Source organism: Cherax quadricarinatus, chromosome 61 (assembly GCF_038502225.1).
Source record: "Cherax quadricarinatus isolate ZL_2023a chromosome 61, ASM3850222v1, whole genome shotgun sequence".
In the NCBI taxonomy this organism is placed as follows: domain Eukaryota; kingdom Metazoa; phylum Arthropoda; class Malacostraca; order Decapoda; family Parastacidae; genus Cherax; species Cherax quadricarinatus.
The window spans coordinates 23,026,423-23,050,856 of record NC_091352.1 but is presented as its reverse complement, the minus strand read 5'-3'; the positions used below and the strand labels follow the sequence as shown (position 1 = coordinate 23,050,856).

The 24,434-nt window shown below is 38.4% G+C and overlaps 1 long non-coding RNA gene across 3 annotated transcripts in view; it reads left to right on the top strand.

Annotated features, from left to right (window-relative positions):
• LOC128699245 (uncharacterized) overlaps positions 1–24,434 on the top strand; it is a 105,594-nt gene that overhangs the window by 43,216 nt on the left and 37,944 nt on the right. For all 3 annotated transcript variants that reach the window (XR_011393722.1, XR_011393723.1, XR_008408569.2), the window contains exon 2: positions 23,415–23,475. This is a non-coding gene — a long non-coding RNA (uncharacterized lncRNA). The remainder of the gene's footprint in view (positions 1–23,414; positions 23,476–24,434) is intronic.

Sequence of the window (24,434 nt, the reverse complement as noted above, 5' to 3'; positions counted from 1 at the left end):
CTCCCTCCAACCCTTCCTAGGCCGACCCTTACCCCGCCTTCCTTCCACTACAGACTGATACACTCTTGAAGTCATTCTGTTTCGCTCCATTCTCTCTACATGTCCGAACCACCTCAACAACCCTTCCTCAGCCCTCTGGACAACAGTTTTGGTAATCCCGCACCTCCTCCTAACTTCCAAACTACTAATTCTCTGCATTATATTCACACCACACATTGCCCTCAGACATGACATCTCCACTGCCTCCAGCCTTCTCCTCGCTGCAACATTCATCACCCACGCTTCACACCCATATAAGAGCGTTGGTAAAACTATACTCTCATACATTCCCCTCTTTGCCTCCAAGGACAAAGTTCTTTGTCTCCACAGACTCCTAAGTGCACCACTCACTCTTTTTCCCTCATCAATTCTATGATTCACCTCATCTTTCATAGACCCATCCGCTGACACGTCCACTCCCAAATATCTGAATACGTTCACCTCCTCCATACTCTCTCCCTCCAATCTGATATTCAATCTTTCATCACCTAATCTTTTTGTTATCCTCATAACCTTACTCTTTCCTGTATTCACCTTTAATTTTCTTCTTTTGCACACCCTACCAAATTCATCCACCAATCTCTGCAACTTCTCTTCAGAATCTCCCAAGAGCACAGTGTCATCAGCAAAGAGCAGCTGTGACAACTCCCACTTTGTGTGTGATTCTTTATCTTTTAACTCCACGCCTCTTGCCAAGACCCTCGCATTTACTTCTCTTACAACCCCATCTATAAATATATTAAACAACCACGGTGACATCACACATCCTTGTCTAAGGCCTACTTTTACTGGGAAAAAATTTCCCTCTTTCCTACATACTCTAACTTGAGCCTCACTATCCTCGTAAAAACTCTTCACTGCTTTCAGTAACCTACCTCCTACACCATACACTTGCAACATCTGCCACATTGCCCCCCTATCCACCCTGTCATACGCCTTTTCCAAATCCATAAATGCCACAAAGACCTCTTTAGCCTTATCTAAATACTGTTCACTTATATGTTTCACTGTAAACACCTGGTCCACACACCCCCTACCTTTCCTAAAGCCTCCTTGTTCATCTGCTATCCTATTCTCCGTCTTACTCTTAATTCTTTCAATTATAACTCTACCATACACTTTACCAGGTACACTCAACAGACTTATCCCCCTATAATTTTTGCACTCTCTTTTATCCCCTTTGCCTTTATACAAAGGAACTATGCATGCTCTCTGCCAATCCCTAGGTACCTTACCCTCTTCCATACATTTATTAAATAATTGCACCAACCACTCCAAAACTATATCCCCACCTGCTTTTAACATTTCTATCTTTATCCCATCAATCCCGGCTGCCTTACCCCCTTTCATTTTACCTACTGCCTCACGAACTTCCCCCACACTCACAACTGGCTCTTCCTCACTCCTACAAGATGTTATTCCTCCTTGCCCTATACACGAAATCACAGCTTCCCTATCTTCATCAACATTTAACAATTCCTCAAAATATTCCTTCCATCTTCCCAATACCTCTAACTCTCCATTTAATAACTCTCCTCTCCTATTTTTAACTGACAAATCAATTTGTTCTCTAGGCTTTCTTAACTTGTTAATCTCACTCCAAAACTTTTTCTTATTTTCAACAAAATTTGTTGATAACATCTCACCCACTCTCTCATTTGCTCTCTTTTTACATTACTTCACCACTCTCTTAACCTCTCTCTTTTTCTCCATATACTCTTCCCTCCTTGCATCACTTCTACTTTGTAAAAACTTCTCATATGCTAACTTTTTCTCCCTTACTACTCTCTTTACATCATCATTCCACCAATCGCTCCTCTTCCCTCCTGCACCCACTTTCCTGTAACCACAAACTTCTGCTGAACACTCTAACACTACATTTTTAAACCTACCCCATACCTCTTCGACCCCATTGCCTATGCTCTCATTAGCCCATCTATCCTCCAATAGCTGTTTATATCTTACCCTAACTGCCTCCTCTTTTAGTTTATAAACCTTCACCTCTCTCTTCCCTGATGCTTCTATTCTCCTTGTATCCCATCTACCTTTTACTCTCAGTGTAGCTACAACTAGAAAGTGATCTGATATATCTGTGGCCCCTCTATAAACATGTACATCCTGAAGTCTACTCAACAGTCTTTTATCTACCAATACATAATCCAACAAACTACTGTCATTTCGCCCTACATCATATCGTGTATACTTATTTATCCTCTTTTTCTTAAAATATGTATTACCTATAACTAAACCCCTTTCTATACAAAGTTCAATCAAAGGGCTCCCATTATCATTTACACCTGGCACCCCAAACTTACCTACCACACCCTCTCTAAAAGTTTCTCCTACTTTAGCATTCAAGTCCCCTACCACAATTACTCTCTCACTTGGTTCAAAGGCTCCTATACATTCACTTAACATCTCCCAAAATCTCTCTCTCTCCTCTGCATTCCTCTCTTCTCCAGGTGCATACACGCTTATTATGACCCACTTCTCGCATCCAACCTTTACTTTAATCCACATAATTCTTGAATTTACACATTCATATTCTCTTTTCTCCTTCCATAACTGATCATTTAACATTACTGCTACCCCTTCCTTTGCTCTAACTCTCTCAGATACTCCAGATTTAATCCCATTTATTTTCCCCCACTGAAACTCTCCTACCCCCTTCAGCTTTGTTTCGCTTAGGGCCAGGACATCCAACTTCTTTTCATTCATAACATCAGCAATCATCTGTTTCTTGTCATCCGCACTACATCCACGCACATTTAAGCAACCCAGTTTTATAAAGTTTTTCTTCTTCTCTTTTTTAGTAATTGTATACAGGAGAAGGGGTTACTAGCCCATTGCTCCCGGCATTTTAGTCGCCTCATACGACACGCATGGCTTACGGAGGAAAGATTCTTTTCCACTTCCCCATGGACAATAGAAGAAATAAAAAAGAACAAGAGCTATTTAGAAAAAGGAGAAAAACCTAGATGTATGTATATATATATATGCATGTGCGTGTCTGTGAAGTGTGACCAAAGTGTAAGTAGGAGTAGCAAGATATATATATATATATATATATATATATATATTATATATATATATAAAATTTATATATGCATATATATATATATATATATATATATATATATATATATGCTGTCAGAGCACACATATATATATACAGTGGACCCTCGACCAACGATGGCATCGATTAACGATAAATTCGACTAGCGATACATTTTAATGCAAAAATTTTGCCTCAACTAGCGCTAAAAAGCTCAACCAACACTATTTGTTCTTTCTGAGACGCATCCACTTCTGGCCAGTGTTTACAAGCCAGCCAGCCACTGCGGTCGCTTCCAAGCATACAATCGGAACATTTCATATTATCACAGCCTTTTTAGTGATTACACCTGCAAAATAAGTCACCATGGGCCCCAAGAAAGCTTCTAGTGCCAACCCTACAGCAAAAAGGGTGAGAATTACTATGGATATGAAGAAAGAGATCATTGCTAAGTATGAAAGTGGAGTGCGTGTCTCCGAGCTGGCCAGGTTGTACACAAAACCCCAATCAACCATCGCTACTATTGTGGGCAAGAAAATGGCAATCAAGGAAGCTGTTCTTGCCAAAGGTGCATCTATGTTTTCGAAACTGAGATCGCAAGTACTCGAAGATGTTGAGAGACTGTTATTGGTGTGGATAAACGAAAAACAGATAGCAGGAGATAGCATCTCTCAAGCGATCATATGTGAAAAGGCTAGGAAGTTGCATGACGATTTAATTAAAAAAATGACAGCAACTAGTGGTGATGTGAGTGAATTTAAGGCCAGCAAAGGTTGGTTTGAGAGATTTAAAGGGAAGGGAAGTAACCCCGGAAAAGGACTTGCCACCTCAAGTCCTAATGGAAGGGGATTCCCCTTCTAAACACTAAGACCATCAACACTCTCCCCTCCTCCCATCCCATCAATCATCACCTGATCTTCAATAAAGGTAAGTGTCATGTAACTGTGCATGTCTTCTTCAGTTTGTGTGTATTAAAATTAATATTTCATGTGGTAAAAACAATTTTTTTTTTCATACTTTGGGGTGTCCTACACGGATTAATTTGATTTCCATTATTTCTTATGGGGAAAATTAACTTGACTAACGATAATTTTGACTAATGATGAGCTCTCAGGAACGGATTAATAGCGTTAGTCGAGGGTCCACTGTATATATATATGTCGTGCCGAATATGTAAAACTGGTCAATTAGCAAGAATTCATTTAAAATTAAGTCCTTTCTGAAATTTTCTTTTATATGTTTAAAGATGTATTTTTTCCATTAATGTTAATGTAAAAAATTTTTAATTTTGCACCAAAAGAATCTTAGAAAACTTACCTAACCTTATTATAACAAGAGCAATTTATTTTAGCCTAACCCAACTAAATATATTTTAGATTTGTTTACAGAAATTTAATACTAAATAAACACAGTGAAATATATTTTTTTTGTTAGGTTCAGAATGATTTTGGCGATATTATTGCATACACAAATTTTCGCTTGTCCTATATGGCAAGATAAGCATTGCTATTTAAGCCAAGATGGCAAGTTCTGCCTATTCGGCACGACATTATATATATATATATATATATATATATATATATATATATATATATATATATATATATATATATATATATATATATATATATATATATATTTATATATATATATTTATATATATATAAATATATATATATGCAAAACAACCACTCTGAAAGAATAGAGAAATTCCAAGTGCTTTCGTGACTACTCACATTATCAAGGAACTATGAAAGTAAAGTATCCAAGGAAGGTATATAAGGGGTCTGGCCAACACCTCACTATCAGATCCCACAATGGTTAAACACATGACGCGCGCCGGCCCAACTGGACAGGCCCTTTGCACGACCCACCAACAAACTATTCTATCCAAGAAAATTTTAAAAATTATTATTTGTCCAGTGTATTATTAAATTCTTCCCAAATTCTATTAATTATAAATGGATCTAATTTATATAAACCAAAGGAAATATTCATATTATTGTCAAAACTGCTTTTTATGAAACTAGATTCAATTATATTCCTGTCGACCATGGACTTGCTTGATACTACTTTCTCAACTTTTTGAAAATCAGTTGGATGGTTAACCCTTTCAGGGTCCAAGGCCCAAATCTGGAGTCACGCACCAGTGTCCAAGAATTTTCAAAAAAAAAATTTGTTATTTTTTCTTATGAAATCGTAGAGAATCTTTTTGTGAAGGTAATAAAACAAAAAGTACGAAATTTGGTGGAAAATTGACGAAATTATGCTCTCGCGAATTTTGATGTGTCAGCGATATTTACGAATCGGCGATTTTGCCGACTTTGACTCCCATTTTAGGCCAATTACATTATTCCAATCAACCAAATTCTTAGCTATTTCACTAGTATTACTTCTATTCTATCGATTGAGCACAAGAAATCGCCAAGTCAACTGTTTCAACTACAAAATAAAGTGATCGGAAATTGTTAATTTGGCCAATTTAACACAAAGTTCAAAATATTCCAATTTCAAAATAGGGTCCAGAATGAACAATGTAGGCATTCCTGGCACTAAACTAACATTTCCTCTGTTCATTAGTTATGTTTTGAGGCTTTACAAATAAATTCCATTTTGATTTTTTATTCACATAATGAATTTTTATTCACACCAAAAAATAGAAGATTTACTGTTATGCAATACTGTAATAATTGTATAAATATCATCAACATATTTGTGAATGTATATTAGACCCACCAGCTGACGTGTATTAGATGTGTGAGGTCGTTTGTTTACTCTTGAATATCGGCAAAAATTTAACATTTCCGCTACTTTCAGCTCAGTTTCAAACCATTTCCAATGCTAAAACCAATCAAAATAATCTCTATTTCTGTAATATGTCTTCCATTCTATCAAATGAGACCAAGAAATCGCAAATACAACTATAAAAAACATACGAAAAAACACTGCAAAGTTGCTGTTTTAATCGAAAAATCATGATTTCATTTTTTTTCTCTCATTATACACAGTGTGCTGCAGGATCTGTTTTATGTGGTGCACACATACCACATAGATGTATTCTCTCATATCTAGGCCCAAATGTACCACTCACAGTTTATCAGAGTGAGCTGAGCTCATGGCGTAGATCTACGGTTTGGACCCTGAACGTAAAGCCGTAGATCTACGGGACGGACCCTGAAAGGGTTAAAATCTCTTACATGAACAAACAGAGCATTGGAATCTTGTCCAGTTCTAATGCTATATTTATGTTGTTTTAATCTTAGTTCGAGATTTTTACCAGTTTGACCGTAATAAACTTTATCGCAAATTTTACAAGGAATCTTATAGACACATCCATCAGCATTTTGGGGGGAATTCTTTTTCAAAAGTTTTTTTACTGTATCAAGATTTTTTAATACAACTTTAATATTAAAAGTCTTAAGAAGAGAAGGCATATCAACCAAGTTTTCATGGTAAGGGAGAACCAACATATTTTTAGTTGAATAAGGCTGATTGTCCCTTTTTGGATTGTAAAAAGTATTTCTAGCAACTTTAAAAGATTTATCAATTGCATTTCTTGGGTATTTTAAATCATTACCTATTTCATAAATTTTGGATATTTCCTCATCTATGAACTCAGGACTACAAATTCGTAAAGCTCTCAAAAACATTGATGAGAAAACAGACAGTTTGACTCTATCTTGATCCGAAGAATAATAGTGGACATAGGAACAGTTATTTGTAGGTTTTCTGTAAATTTTAAATTTGAATTCATTATTACCCTTAATAATTAAAACATCTAGAAAAGGTAATGAGTTATTTTCTTCAAACTCAACAGTAAAGTTTATAGAATGGGCTAAGTTATTTAATTTTCCAAGGAAATGGTGTATATCTACATTTTTGGGCATAAGACACAAAATATCATCAACATATCTGAACCATTTAGCTCTATTAGGGAGGATTGTGTTAAGCAACCTTGTTTCAAAAAATTCCATGTACGTATAGGTTACTAAGAACAGGTGAAAGAGGATTTCCCATTGCCATACCAAACTTCTGAGTGTAAAACTTATCATTAAATACAAATATTGCATCAACAATGCAAAGTTTAATGACAGGAACTGGCAATGGTAAATCATAGTTAACGAGTTCTTCAGATAAGAAACTTAATAAATCATCAACAGGAACTTTCGTAAACAAGGAAGTAACATCAAAACTAACCATGTTAAAATCATTTAAGTCAGTCAAGGAGCTTAATTTATCAACTAAGTCTATGTTGTTTTTAACATTAAAGTTAGAAATTTTGCCAACAATAGGGCTCAAAATATCAACAAGCCATTTGGATAATTTATATGAAACTGACCCTAGGGAGCTAATAATTGGTCTGACTGGATTCCCTGGTTTTGTGTGTTTTTATTAGTCCATACATGTAAGGTAAAGATGGATTAGTGAAACCTATTCTAAACTTGGGAAAAATCCCCTAGAAACCGTTAACAACAATTTCATTAAAACAATAAAACTTCTACTGAAAGGCAAAGATGAATTAGTCAAACAATTTACTTCCACTAATCCATCTTTACCTTATATGTATGGACTAATAAAAACACTCATACCAGGGAATTCAGTCAGACCAATTATTAGCTCCATAGGGTCACTTTCATATAAATTATCCAAATGGCTTGTTGATATTTTGAGCCCTATTGTTGGCAAAATTTCTAACTTTAATGTTAAAAACAACATAGACTTAGTTGATAAATTAAGCTCCTTGACTGACTTAAATTATTTTAACATGGTTAGTTTTGATGTTACTTCCTTGTTTACGAAAGTTCCTGTTGATGATTTATTAAGTTTCTTATCTGAAGAACTCGTTAACTATGATTTACCATTGCCAGTTCCTACTATCATTAAACTTATTAAACTTTGCATTGTTGATGCAAAATTTGTATTTAACCCCTTCAGGGTCCAAGGCCAAAATCTGAAGTGGTGCTCCAGTGTCCAAGAAATTTTGAAAAAAAAAAAAAAATTATTTTTTCTTACAGAATTAAAGAGCATATTTTTGTGAAGGTAATAAGAAAAAAAAAATTCTGATCAGTACTTACCGAGATACAGTGCCAAGAAGTTTGTCAAAAATGATGTGGTGGCGGCAACATCGACGAATTCCACATACGCGCATTACATTATTTTGCGGTTTTTACATTTTTTCTTTTCTTTTCCAATTTTTTTCTATTCCTACTAACATTTGGGGCCTGAGAGACCAATACTGTATATAATGTTTATATATAAACTCACTGTATTGAACACAATAACCGCACTAAAGTTATTATCATATTGTTGTTTACCACTGTTGTTTATTACAATAAACATGCACAAATCTTGTATAATACTAATGTTCTATCATATATTTACATATTTACAATCACTGGACATGGTTTTAGAACTGCTGGAGCTTGTGGAACTCCTTGAAACAAGGCACCATGCACAGAGGCACCTTACATTCCTCACACATAAACCGAGTGTCTTTGCGTCTTTGTTGCCGTTGTTTTGTTTGTGCACAGACGATGCATCTCTTCTGAGCAAATTTCTTCTGAGTTGAAGGAAGTTGTATTATGAAATGATCACCTTCCCTCATCGAAAGCTTGGGTATATCCTGAGGAATTCGAGGACCTTGTTGTATAGCAGGTGTTGTTACCTGGTACTTCATTATGAGTTGTCTGACAACAGACAAACAAAATTCACCATACGGTGGTCTGTTGCCAGTCTTTATTTGGTACATATTATATGCATTGAGCACTGAAATGTCCATGAGATGGAAGAAAAGTTTCATGTACCACTTGTAACTCTTACGAACACAGTCAACAAAACCAATCTGCATGTCACATTTGTCAACCAAACCCATGTTTTGTATATAATCAATCACTGTCACTGGTTTTCGAATACGTTCATTAGTCACTCGATCAACTTCGCCACTGTCTTGCATTTCATTACGGTGAATGGTTGTCAACAATGTGACATCTCGTTTGTCATGCCACCGTAATGCCATGATGTCATTGGCAGTAAACACCTGCACGTCATCACCACGAGCACCTGCGTTGAGCCTGGGCATATGTTTACGATTAGAACGCACTGTGCCACACACATCTGTCTTGTTCACTCGCATGAAATCACTGAGTAATGGGCTTGTGTACCAGTTATCGGTATATAATGTATGCCCCTTACCAAGATAAGGTGCCATCATGTTTCTCACTACGTCACCTGAGATACCCAATAACATCTTGGTATCTTTCAATGTTTTACTACCCGTGTATACAACAATATCCAACACCAGGCCACTGTCACAATCACAGAGTACAAACAGTTTTATACCAAAGCGTTTCCTCTTGCTCGGTATATACTGCTTGAATGACAGTCTAGCTTTGAACAAAATCAAAGACTCGTCAATTACAAGATTCTTGAATGGATAAAAGTATTTGCTGAACTTTTGTTTGAGATACATGAAAACATTTCTAATCTTGTATAACCTGTCACTTCTGTCAGGCCTGGTTTTGTCAGAGAAGTGCAACATACGTAAGAGTAAGATAAACCTGTTCACTGGTATGATTTCACTGAAGACCGGGGTAGAAATTAGCCGATCTGTGGACCAGTATGCTTTTATATTATGTTTGTACACATGAGGCATAAGCATTATTGTTGCAAAAAGCAAATACATTTCTGCAACAGTCGTCTCTTTCCACCTGTGTAGTCTTGACTGTGGTGATAAGATCGTATTTGCCAGGGTGTACTCAAAATACTTATTACTTTCCCTGACAATAGCTTCCATCAATGGCTGGTCAAAGAATAATTCAAAGAATTCCAGTTCATTGGCCGTGGTTCCAAGGGGACAAGTAGGTAGAATTCCACTTTGAGAGTCATCAAAGTGGTGAGGCTTGGGATCAAAATTGGGATTTTGCTGCCAATCCCACATATGGTTTGCTGGTGGATACTGGACATCATAGGCTGGTTGTGCGGGTGGTTGTGGTTGTGGTGGGCTGGTGGCTGACGCTCCGCTTTGTTCTTGAACTGACGAGTCAGCAGCGTGGGTCCCAGCCTGGGCTGGTGAGTCACGCATGGCGGTGCCACTACCATCACCACTAACACCATCCACTGATGCCTGTGGTCTATCCATGCCAAGTGTAGCCACATCATCCTCACTATCACTACCTAAAACTGGTGTAGGGCCACGGGATGCACTCCGGGATGTACTCCGGGATGTACTCCATCCCCTGGGCACAGCATAGGGTACACTACCCGAGCGCATGCGGCGGCGAACATACTGACGCTTCACTGGTGAATATGATTCCTCACTATCACTACTCGAATCATCGTCGAGCGCAATAAAATCACAATCCATGTCACTATCATCATCATTACTGAAGTCAGAGGCCTGGCCACGTGAAAATATTAGTTTTCTCTTGCGTTGAGGAACAACCGACCGTGAGTCACGAGTGCCCACACCAGAGGTAGAAGGTAGAGGATCGTCAGGGTTTTCTGCACTATTATCGATATCCTGGTCATTCTTTTCGGTCACTAACTGATCAAAGCCATAGAATTCGTCTTCATTTCCACTTCCATCAGTGTCAGAACTATCAGATAGGAAGAGGAGAGTCCCAATTTTCCGGGGAGTGAGAGCTGACTTGCGACGAGGCATGGTGAACAAGGGTAACTGAGCCGGCGTTCCCACAATGCTATGCGGGCACCTAGATTTTTTGTTTATGGCGCACACCCACCACACAGACCCGTTCTCTCACATGTAGGCCTATGAGCGTTTTCCCGCTAAATTTGATGGCGCTAGAATTTTGGCATAGATCTATGGTTTGGACACTCAACGTGAAGCTGTAGATCTACGGGACGGACCCTGAAAGGGTTAATGATGAGTTTTACACTCAGAAGTTTGGTATGGCAATGGGAAATCCTCTTTCACCTGTTCTTAGTAACCTATACGTACATGGAATTTTTTGAAACAAGGTTGCTTAACACAATCCTCCCTAATAGAGCTAAATGGTTCAGATATGTTGATGATATTTTGTCTTATGCCCAAAAACGTAAATATGCACCATTTCCTTGGAAAATTAAATAACTTAGCCCATTCTATAAACTTTACTGTTGAGTTTGAAGAAAATAACTCATTGCCTTTTCTAGATGTTTTTTAATTATTAAGGGTAATAATGAATTCAAATTTAAAATTTACAGAAAACCTAAAATAACTGTTCCTATGTCCACTATTATTCTTCGCATCGAGATAGAGTCAAACTGTCTGTTTTCTCATCAATGTTTTTGAGAGCTTTACGAATTTGTAGTCCTGAGTTCATAGATGAGGAAATATCCAAAATTTATGAAATAGGTAATGATTTAAAATACCCAAGAAATGTAATTGATAAATCTTTTAAAGTTGCTAGAAATACTTTTTACAATCCAAAAAGGGACAACCAGCCTTATTCAACTAAAAATATGTTGGTTCTCCCTTACCATGAAAACTTGGTTGATATGCCTTCTCTTCTTAAGACTTTTAATATTAAAGTTGTATTCAAAAATCTTGATACAGTAAAAAAACTTTTGATAAAGAATTCCCCCCAAAATGCTGATGGATGTGTCTATAAGATTCCTTGTAAAATTTGCGATAAAGTTTATTACGGTCAAACTGGTAAAAATCTCGAACTAAGATTAAAACAACATAAATATAGCATTAGAACTGGACAAGATTCCAATGCTCTATTTATTCATGTAAGAGATTTTAACCATCCAATTGATTTTCAAAAAGTTGAGAAAGTAGTATCAAGCAAGCCCATGGTCGACAGGAATATAATTGAATCTTGTTTCTTAAAAAGCAGTTTTGACAACAATATGAATATTTCCTTTGGTTTATATAAATTAGATCCATTTATAATTAATAGAATTTGGGAAGAATTTAATAATACACTGAACAAATAATAATTTTTTAAATTTTCTTGGGTAGAATAGTTTGTTGGTGGGTTGTGCAAAGGACCTGTCCAGTTGGGCCGGTGCGCATCAGGTGTTTAACCATTGTGGGATCTGATAGTGAGGCCAGACCCCTTATATACCTTCCTTGGATGCTTTACTTTCATAGTTCCTTGATAATGTGAGTAGTCACGAAAGCGCTTGGAATTTCTCTATTCTTTCAGAGTGGTTCTTTTGCATATTCTGAAATCACCTGTTTACTGTGATTTTATTGCATATATATATATATATATATATATATATATATATATATATATATATATATATATATATATATATATATATATATATATATATATATATATATATGTATATATATATATATATATATATATAAAGGACATTAAACTCCATTTTAATCCTTCCTCTCAAACTCCTTGATAGCTACAACAGAACACACGGGCACAACACAATGCACACAACTCTCTTTGACATTCCTCATGTCCGTCTCACCCTACGCAAAAATGCAATGCACATGAAGGGCACTTAAGATCTGGAATTCATTACCTGAACCAGCAAAAGGTCCCCTATCTGCTAATCAGTTTAAGGCTATAATAAAAAAAAATTTTGCCTTCCAAGCTTAACTATACCAACTCATACTAAATCATTCACCCAGTTTGAAACTACTTGAGAAACCTATGAAACCATAGGATAGCTAGATCTGTATAAAATATTAATACACGCTTAAAGTTGTACTGTTGTAACATTGTAAATTGTAGTATAGATCTTATTAATTATAATATTTTGGCTCTCTCTCTCTCTATTGTGATATATAAAATAATGAATAATTAAAATTTAGCACTCCATAACCTATGTCTAGTTTTAAGTAGCGTTGTAAGCATTGATTAGCCTGCTAGAAATGCTCGAGCATGTTAATGGCTTTCTATGTACTTAACATGTAAATCACACATTGTGATGTTTGCAAAGAAAACAACGTTATTTGAGGACCTGTTGTATATATTGATTTACATGAGGCTTATGACAGGGTGGACAGGAAAAGCAATGTGGAAAATGTTGCAAATGTATGGAATAGCTGGTAGGCTAATAAGAGGAGTAAAGAGTTTCTGTGTGGATAGTGAGGCTGACGTTAGGGAATATAATAAGAATAATAATAAATTAATTTTTATTTCAGCATGATACAATGTTTGTACAGATATGGGTGACATTTACTTGTGCAGAAAGTCCATAATTATACAGAGCATTTCAGGTAAGCTTAAGCCTAACTTAAGACATCAATGACAGTAACTAATAAACTGGTTATATATAAGGACATTAACCCTTTCAGAGTCCGTGTCATAGTTCTACGGCTTAGAGTTGAGGGTCCAAACCATAGATCTACGCCATGAGCTCAGCTCACTCTGATAAGCTGTGAACAGTAAATTTGGGCCTAGATATGAGAGAATACATCTATGTGGTATGTGTGCACCACATAAAACAAATCCTGCTGCACACAGTGCATAATGAGAAAAAAAACTGAGACCGTAATTTTCTATTAAAACAGCGACTTTGCAGTGTTTTTTCATATGTTTTTTATAGTTGTATTTGCGATTTCTTGGTCTCATTTAATAGAATGGAAGATATCTTACAGAAATAGAGATGATGTTGATTGGTTTTAGTGCTGGAAATGGCTTGAAACTGAGCTCAAATTAGCGGAAATGTTAAATTTTTGCCGATGTTCAAGAGTAAACAAATAACCTCACACGACTAATACACACCAGCTGGTGTGTCTAATATATGTTCACAAATGTGGTGATATTATTTATACAATTATTACAATATTGCACAACAGTAAATCTTCTATTTTTTGGTTTGAATAAAAATTCATTATGTGAATAAAAAATCAAAATGGAATTCATTTATAAAGCCTCAAAACATAATTAATGAACAGAGGAAATGTTAGTTTAGTGCCAGGAATGCCTGCATTGTTTATTCTGGACCCTATTTTGAAATTGGAATATTTAGCCAAATTACCAATTTCTGATCACTTTATTTTGTAGTTGAAACAGTTGACTTGGCGATTTCTTGTCCTCAATCGATAGAATAGAAGTAATACTAGTGAAATAGCTAAGAATTTGGTTGACTGGAGTAATGTAATTGGCCTAAAATGGGAGTCAAAGTCGGCAAAATCACCAGTACGTAAATATTGCTGACACGTCAAAATTCGTGCGAGCATAATTTCGTCAGTTTTCTATCAAATTTCATACTTTTCATTTTATTTTCTTCAGAAAAAGATTCTCTACCACTTCATAAAAAATAATTTTTTTTTTTTTAAATTCTTGGACCCTGGTGCACACTTTAAAATTTGGCCTCTGGACCCTGAAAGGGTTAAGGGTATACAGACATCAAATTAAGGAATTACAAGAAGAAACAAGCAAATAATTGTTCCCTAAGTTTGATTATGATTACAGGTAATGAGTATAAGAATATTCAGATTTTCACATGTTTGTGGTTGAGAAAATTGTTTAGTACTGTATATTTAACACATATTTTAGTTCATATATCATATTTAATTGTTACTAGGATATACAGTGGGCCGTTATATTACATGGTAGTTACATTCCTGAAAAGACCGTGTTAGACAAATCTGTGTTAGATAAACTGAGGAACTTAGGGGAAAAATGGGGTTACGTTCTTGGGAGCCCCGAAAAAGCCAAAAAACTTTTTTTTAGACCTCCAAATCTTACAAAAATAAAAGTGAATATGTAATTGTAGTTCATTGTTGTGATGTATTATGCTGTTTTTACTGCTTAACACTTCAACTGCAACAGCAATAATAGTATAAGAACATAACATAAGAAAGAAGGAACACTGCAACAGGCCTACTGACCCATGTGGACCAGGTCCATGTCCCCCCTCTTGATAAGACCAATGACCCCTCCCCCTGGATTAGCCCAATGACCCACCCAGTCTGGTCACCTAAACTCAAGGATGGAGCACTACACCAGACCCAGCAGCACAAGCTAGTCAGGTCCAACTCACACCCACCCACACCCACTCATGACGGTACTCGGGACTTTGTTCCACTCACCCACAACTCTATTACCAAACCAGTGCTTTCCTATATCCTTCCTGAATCTGAATTTTTCCAACTTGAAACTATTGCTGCGAGTCTTGTCTTGGCTGGAAATTTTCAGCACGCTATTTACATCCTCTTTATTTATTCCCGTTTTCCATTTAAACACCTCAATCATATCCTCCCTAATTCTACGCCTTTCGAGAGAGTGCAGATTCAGGGCCCTCAGTCTGTCCTCATAGGGAAGATTTCTGATACATGGGATCATCTTTGTCATCCTCCTATGTACGTATAAAATTGTGGGTGCTGGTGTTTGTCGATGACTGTGAAGAGAGTGGAGAGTTATGTTGTGGCACTACTGGGCCAAGCCCATGATGACACTCTTCAGGTCACTTGTTCTATCTAGGATGGAATATTGCTGCACACTAACAGCACCTTTCAAGGCAGGTGAAATTGCTGACCTAGAAAATGTACAGAGAACCTTCACGGCACGCATAATGGAGATAAAACACCTCAATTACTGGGAGCGCTTGAAGTTCCTGAACCTGTACTCCCTGGAACACAGGTGGGAGAGATACATGATTATATACACCTGGAAAATCCTAGAGGGACTAGTACCGAACTTGCACACGAAAATCACTCGCTATGAAAGCGAAAGACTCAGCAGACGATGCAACATCCCCCCAATGAAAAGCAGGGGTGTCACTAGCATGTTAAAAGACAACACATTAAGTGTCAGGGGCCCAAGACTGTTCAACTGCCTCCTAGCATACATAAAGGGGATTACCAATAGACCACTGGCTGTCTTCAAGCAGGCACTGGACAAGCACCTAAAGTCGGCACCTGACCAACAGGGCTGTGGCTCGTATGTTCAATTGCGTGCAGCCAGCAGTAACAGCCTGGTTGATTAGGCTTTGATCCACCATGAGGCCTGGTCACAGACTTGGCCGCGGGGGCATTGACCCCCGGAACTCTCTCCAGGTAAACTCCAGGCGAGGTGGATGGTAGAGGTTCTGGTACTGAGGTTGATGGTTGTACTGGAGTGTGCATAAATTCTGTAATTGATTTCTGGGCTATTTTCCCCTGCAGTACATTATACAGCTGACAGTAAGGTATAAGCTGCTCTAGACACCATTTCACAGCACTGCTTCTAGATTTGTCAGGGTCCTCCTCAGTAAGTCAGTAAATCAGTCACGTCAGTCTGTAAAGTCAATAGGTAAGTTAAGTCAGTCAAGTAAGTCAGCCAAGTAAGTCAGTCAAGTAAGTTGGTCAAGTTAGTCAGTCAAGTCAGTCAGTAAGTCAGTCAAGTAAGTCTGTCAAGTAAGTCTGTCAGTCAAGTCAGTCAGTCAGTCAGTCAGTTATTCATCACACAAACTCATATATTTACCTCATTCTTTTTAATTGTATGAACTGATGCTTCATTAAGGTCACAAGCTATCTCTTGTCTAATATCTTTATTTTCTTCGTTAATTTTAAGACTTAAGATATGGCAATTAACCCTTTGAGGGTCGACAGGCCCTCTCCGAAACTCGTTCTCAGGGTCGGCCAAATTTAAAAAAAAAAAAAAATTATTTTCTCTTATGAAAAGATAGAAAATCTCTTCCCGATCATAAAGACACCAAAAGTTTGAAATTTGATAGAAAACTTACGGAATTATGCTCTCGCAAAGTTAGCGGTCTCGGCGATGTTTACGCATCGGCGATTTTGCCCACTTTGAGCCCCATTTTCGGCCAATTTCACTGTACTAGTCGACAAAAAACATGAATATTCCGCTAGAACTCCATTTTTTCTATCGAATGGGTGCAAGAAACTACCCATTTATAAATTCAACTATCCAGTACAGTGGTCAGAATTTAGCAATTTTGCCAATTTCACACAAATTTCAAAAGATGCCAATTTCCGAATAGGGTCCAGAATAAACAAGAAAGACATTCCTGGCACTAAAATGACATTTCCTCTAGTCATTAGTCACGTCTCAAGGCCCCTCTTATATTCTTTTGCTTTCCACTTTGAATTTTTATTCTCACAAAAAATAGAAGATTTACTGTTATGCAGACTACTGCATTAGTGTAAAAAATGGTATAAATATTATTGGTGCACTTGTAAAAGAATATTAGACTCACCAGTTGACGTGTATTGCACGCTTGGCACGATTTGTTTACTTTTGAAGTTTGGTAAAAATCGAACATTTCTGCTACTTTGAGCTCAATTTCAAGGCACCTTTCATTGTAAAACCAGTCAAAATCATCTCAATTTCTGTAATATGTCTTCCATTCTATAAAATGAGACCAAGAAAACTAGAATACAACAATAAATACCATACAAAAATACACTGCGAAGTCACTGATTTATTAAAAAAAAATGGTCAAAGTTTTTTTTTTCTCATTATGCACTGTGTGCTGCAGGATTTTTTTTAGACTGTGCACACTGACCACATAGACCCATTCTTTCATATGAAGGCCTACCAGCTTTCTCCCACTAGATTTGAGGCCGCTAGAATTTATTAGTACTAGTACGTCAAAAACCCCTACGCGTAAAACGTACTAGTACGATCAAAACCCTCAAAGGGTTAAAAGATCAAAACACAATTTTGTCCTAAGATGGAATAGAACTGGACACGTATTCACGATGGCTGGGTTGGGGGTGGCGGGAGTGTCGGGGGTGGCAGGGGATGGCGGTAGGTCTCCCCCGCTGATCCACAACAAGGCTGCAGCTGGAGCTGGGGAAATTTTTTCCACACCTGCAAATGGAACCGTGTTAAGTTAATTTTACGAAGTGTTGTATAAAATTGTGCTGCAATTTTTCTATCAATCAATCAAGAATAGAAAAGAATAACAGAGCGGCTAAAAGAGGTCAATATATCTGAAATGCGCAGGGAGACACTGGTCAGAGAAATAGCAAGCATCGAACTTAAGCTAAAAGAATCCTTTAGGAGTCAGGAATCGCGGGAAGAACTAAAAGCCATAAATGAAATCGGAAGAAACCCAAAGTATTTCTTCTCCTATGCCAAATCAAAATCGAGAACAACGTCCAGTATTGGGCCCCTACTTAAACAAGATGGGTCCTACACAGATGACAGCAAGGAAATGAGTGAGCTACTCAAGTCCCAATATGACTCAGTTTTTAGCAAGCCGCTAACCAGACTGAGAGTCTAAGATCAAAATGAATTTTTTATGAGAGAGCCACAAAATTTGATTAACACAAGCCTATCCGATGTTATCCTGACGCCAAATGACTTCGAACAGGCGATAAATGACATGCCCATGCACTCTGCCCCAGGGCCAGACTCATGGAACTCTGTGTTCATCAAGAACTGCAAGAAGCCCCTATCACGAGCCTTTTCCATCCTATGGAGAGGGAGCATGGACACGGGGATCGTCCCTCAGTTACTAAAAACAACAGACATAGCCCCACTCCACAAAGGGGGCAGTAAAGCAACAGCAAAGAACTACAGACCAATAGCACTAACATCCCATATCATAAAAATCTTTGAAAGGGTCCTAAGAAGCAAGATCACCACCCATCTAGAAACCCATCAATTACACAACCCAGGGCAACATGGGTTTAGAACAGGTCGCTCCTGTCTGTATCAACTATTGGATCACTACGACAAGGTCCTAAATGCACTAGAAGACAAAAAGAATGCAGATGTAATGTATACAGACTTTGCAAAAGCCTTCGACAAGTGTGACCATGGCATAATAGCACACAAAATGCGTGCTAAAGGAATAACAGGAAAAGTCGGTCGATGGATCTATAATTTCCTCACTAACAGAACACAGAGAGTAGTCGTCAACAGAGTAAAGTCCGAGGCAGCTACAGTGAAAAGCTCTGTTCCACAAGGCACAGTACTCGCTCCCATCTTGTTCCTCATCCTCATATCCGACATAGACAAGGATGTCAGCCACAGCACCGTGTCTTCCTTTGCAGATGACACCCGAATCTGCATGACAGTGTCTTCCATTGCAGACACTGCAAGGCTCCAGGCGGACATCAATCAAATATTTCAGTGGGATGCAGAAAACAATATGAAGTTCAACGATGAGAAATTTCAATTACTCAGATATGGTAAACATGACGAAATTAAATCTTTATCAGAGTACAAAATAAATTCTGGCCACAAAATAGAGCGAAACACCAACGTCAAAGACCTGGGAGTGATCATGTCGGAGGATCTCACCTTCAAGGACCATAACATTGTATCAATCGCATCTGCTAGAAAAATGACAGGATGGATAATGAGAACCTTCAAAACTAGGGAGACCAAGCCCATGATGACACTCTTCAGGTCACTTGTTCTATCTAGGCTGGAATATTGCTGCACACTAACAGCACCTTTCAAGTCAGGTGAAATTGCCGACCTAGAAAATGTACAGAGAACTTTCACGGAGCGCATAACAGAGATAAAACACCTCAATTACTGGGAGCGCTTGAGGTTCCTAAACCTGTATTCCCTGGAATGCAAGAGGGAGAGATACATGATTATATACTCCTGGAAAATCCTAGAGGGACTAGTACCGAACTTGCACACGAAAATCACTCACTACGAAAGCAAAAGACTTGGCAGACGATGCACCATCCCCCCAATGAAAAGCAGGGGTGTCACTTGCACGTTAAGAGACCATACAATAAGTGTCAGGGGCCCGAGACTGTTCAACTGCCTCCCAGCACACATAAGGGGGATTACCAACAGACCCCTGACAGTCTTCAAGCTGGCACTGGACAAGCACCTAAAGTCAGTTCCTGATCAGCCGGGCTGTGGCTCGTACGTTGGTTTGCGTGCAGCCAGCAGCAACAGCCTGGTTGATCAGGCTCTGATCCACCAGGAGGCCTGGTCACAGACCGGGCCGTGGGGGCGTTGACCCCCGGAACTCTCTCCAGGTAAACTCCAGGTATAAGGATTACAATGCAAAGTTTACAGATTTTGGTTATTGTGTGCTTTACATGTAATAAAATATTAATTACAGAGGGGGGCCACTAGGACACCAAGCATGGCTAGGCATTTTGGGCAGACTTAGATTAATTCTTAACCCTAAATTATTACAAATTATGGAGTAAGTTGGTATTATAACTAAGTGACTAAATACTAGGTTGTGATTTTATATCTTTTTTATATCTCCTCTTGTGTCAGTGAATCTGCTGGAGTAGTACAGTTGTTCGGCTTTCTTTATTACTTTTGTGAGAACTGATGAATAGTGTTTAAGAATATCTTTGTGTATTAAGCTCTGTCTATATTGCTTTTCATATTGCTGTTTCTTTTCAAGGGATTTCAGAATGCTGCTTGTTAGCCATGGGCAACCGAGCCGTTTATTCATAATCTGTTTCGTTTTTATAGGACAATGTTTGTTATATAGTCTAAGTAATTTGTTAAGAAAAATGTCTGTCCAATTGTCAGTACCATTGGCCTTGGAGAATTCTGTAGGCCAGTCAACAGTCTCTAGGTCTGCTGTGAAATTCCTTATTGAGGCCTCGTCATGGAGTGTAAATGAAACTTTGTTATATTCCAGTGGTGGTTTACTAATGTTTGTTAAGAGGAAGGTAGGGTAGTGGTCTGTAGTGCTGTCCAAAACGTGGCAAATAAATCCGTGTAATATAACAGTCTACTGTATTAGAGGAAGGAATTTTTTTTTATTTTACAGTATCTTTGAAGCTCCTGGCAAATAAAGAGGCTCTGGAAATTTCTGGTAAGGAGTTCCAGATTTTGGGTCCTTTTATTCACAACTGAGGTAGTAGGTTGGTAGACAGGAACCACCCAGGGAGGTACTACCATCCTGCCAGATGCTTGTGAAACACAAACCTGTAGGATTGCTGTTTTTTTTCTTTCTGTTTCATGAATATGCAAGAAAACAAGTGCATCTTAGTACTTCTACTTACACCTAGGTCATGCTACATAAACATACGTATATGTATACGCACTGATCTGAATTTTCTCTATTTTCTAAATAATTCTGTTCTTATCTGTTTCCTTTCATCTTCACATGGAAGTGGAAAAGAATCTTTCCTCCACAAGCCATGTGTGTCATAAGAGGCGACTAACATGCCAGGAGCAATAGGCCAGTAACCACTTCTCCTGTATAAATTACTAAAAATAAAGCTTGGGTATTTGAATGTGCTTGGATGAATGCAGATGATAAGAAAGAGATGATTGCCGGTGTTTTGAATGGAAAGAAATTGGATGTCCTAGCTCTAAGCAAAACAAAGCTGAAGGGGGTAGGGGAGTTTCATTGGGGAGAAATAAACAGGATTAGGTCAGGAATATCTGAGAGAGAGCTAAGGAAGGGGTAGCAATAATGCTGAAGGATCAGTTATGGAAGGAGAAGTGGGAATATAAATGCATAAATTCAAGGATTATGTTGATTAAAATAAGTGTCAGATGAGAGAAGTTGGTTATAACAAGTGTTTATGCACCTAGAGAAGAGAGAAAGAGAGATATTGAGGATAGTAAGCCGTTGTTTGAGAAGTTTTGAGCCTAGTGAGAGAGTAGTTGTGGTGGGGGACATGAATGTTAAAGTGGGTGAAATGGTTATGGAGGGTGTGGTGGGTAAGTTTTGGGTGCTATGTGTAAATAATAATGGGGGGCCTTTGATTGAACTATTTATTTATTTATGTACATGCAGACAGGGGTTAGGTGATAGGTAATACATATTTTAAGGAAAAAAAAAAGGATAAACAAATATACAAGACATAATATAGAGCGCAGTGACAGTAGTATTGGTAGATAAATACTTCAGGATGTGCATGTTTATAGAGGGGCCACAGATATATCAGATCATTCTTTGGTTGTAGCTACAGTATATGGAAAACAAGGAGAATAGCATCAGCAAGTAAGAGAGAGTTTTTTTTTTTATTAGCACATCACTTTTTTTTTATACACATCGGCCGATTCCCACCAAGGCAGGGTGGCCCGAAAAAGAAAAACTTTCATCCTCATTCACTCCATCACTGTCTTGCCAGAGGGGTGCTTTACAGTTTATAAAACTGCATGATTAACACCCTTCCTTCAGAGTGCAGACACTGTACTTCCCATCTCCAGGACTCAAGTCCGGCATGCTGGTTTCCCTGAATCCCTTCATAAGTGTTACTTTGCTCACACTCCAACAGCACATCAAGTATTAAAAACCATTTGTCTCCATTCACTCCTATCAAATATGCTTACGCATGCCTGTTGGAAGTCTAAGCCCCTCGCACACAAAACCTCCTTTACTCCCTCCCTCCAACCTTTCCTAGGCCAGCCCCTACCCCGCCTTCCCTCCACTACAGATTTATACACTTGAAGTCATTCTGTTTCGTTCCATTCTCTCTGTATGTCCGAACCACCTCAACAAGCCTTCCTCAGCCCTCTGGACAACAGTTTTTGGCAATCCTGCGCCTCCTCCTAACTTCCAAACTATGAATTCTTTGTATTATGGGTAATGCAGAAAATTCGAGGTAAAGGCTTATAAACTAGAGGAGGAGGCAGTTAGGGTGAGATATAAACAACTGTTGGAAGAAAGATAGGTTAGTGAGAGTATAGGTAATGAGGTTGAAGAGTTATGGGATAGATTTAAGAATGTAGTGCTAGTGTGTTAGGAGAAGTGTGTGGTTATCAGTAGATGCAAAGAGGGGAATGTATGAGAGTATAGTGGTTCTAGTGCTCTTATATGGGCGTGAAGCATGAGTGGTGAATGTTGCGACAAGGAGAAGGCTGGAGGCAGTGCGGGGTTTCTAAGGGTATTATCCAGAGGGCTTAGAAAGGGTTGTTTAGGTGGTTTGGACATTTAGAGATATTGGAGAAAATAGAATGACTTAAAGGCCATATAAATCTGTAGTGGAAAGTTGGGTAGAGGTCATCCTGGGAATGGCTGGAGGGAGGGGATAAAGGAGGTTTTGTATACGAGGGGCTGGGACTAACAGCAAGCGTGCATGAGTGTGTTATATAGGAGCAAGTAGAGATGATTGGCTTTTATGACTTGATGTGCTGTTGGAGTGTGAGCAAAATAACATTAATGGAGGGATTTGCAGAAACTGGTTAGCCAGACTTGTCTTGGAGGTGGGAAGTATAGTGCCTGCACTCTGAAGGAGGAGCATTGATATGTTGCATTTTTTTTTTAGCTGTAGTGTAGGCATACCTCTGGCAAGATAGTGATGGAGTGAGTGATGATGAAAGGTTTTCTTCCATTTTGGGTCACCCTGCCTTTGTGGGAAATGGCTGAAATGTTAAAAAATATCGTAGTGTGTTCTGAAAATGGGAATATTCTTGCATCTGTAGTTTAAGAAGATTTCAAATATGTTTTATGATAAATTCAAGGAATGTTAATCTCAAATTATTTCTTTTTGCAGTTCATCCTTTCAACAGAATGATAACACTTGCTGTACCAGAACCCAGTACCAGAAAATTAATGTAAGTGATAGATATACTGAAGACATTATGTAATCAATATTGTATTCTTTTCCACAATGCATGGGCAGCATCTGAGAGGGAAGGGGAGGCATGGGAGCTTCAGCCCCTCCATAAAATTTCCTCAGCCTCCCCTAATAAAAATAGTAATTGTGGCATGCAAAGAGTACGTAACCTTTATTCGGCCCATGTACACACCCTCATTTACAGGCTATCTCCCCCAACCAGCGAACCAGGTTGCTAAGAGTTGATGATGGGGCCCCGTCGTTCAACTAGTGACCAGGTTCTAGCCAATAAGAAGATGGTTTTGGCAATCGCAGAGGTTATGTGGGTACTGCTCTCCTGTCTGCCCTTGTCATTCCCATTCTAGAGCTGGTTGAAGCTCAGTCTGCTATCTTGTGGCTTCTATTTCTGCCTTGCTTACCGTGGAGTGCACTATACTTATCACTGTACATAGTGTACATATTGCTGTTCTAAATTGGTGAAGGATAATATAAATCTAAACTTTTTCTGCTGTGTTTATTTTGCTCCCATTACACCCGGGGTAACAGGCCATTTGGAATCCTGGGTTGTAATATGGGTAGCCTGTCCGAGAGCTGGAGCTGGACTTAGAGAAACGGTTGAGCTTAGGGTGAAGCTCGTAGCAGGAACATTGTGCAGCTTGCTGTCTGGCATTGCTTTACAAATTTTGCGTGTCAGTTGCTTTATGATCAGCCTTGTTATTGTGTGATCGTTCAACAGCTCACTACTAGCTTGTTCGGTGTGCTCGCTTCGCTACGGTCAATCTTCTAGAACAGTGTAGCTGTCTGGCATTGCTTTACAAATTTTGCGTGTCAGTTGTTACTAGCCTGTTCGGTGTGGAGAATTTTGCAGTCAGCTTTGCTTGTATGCGTATTCTGCAATCGTACTGTGCATAGCGAATAACTTATGCCACCTAGACGAGTCAGACGTCTGGTGTCGGC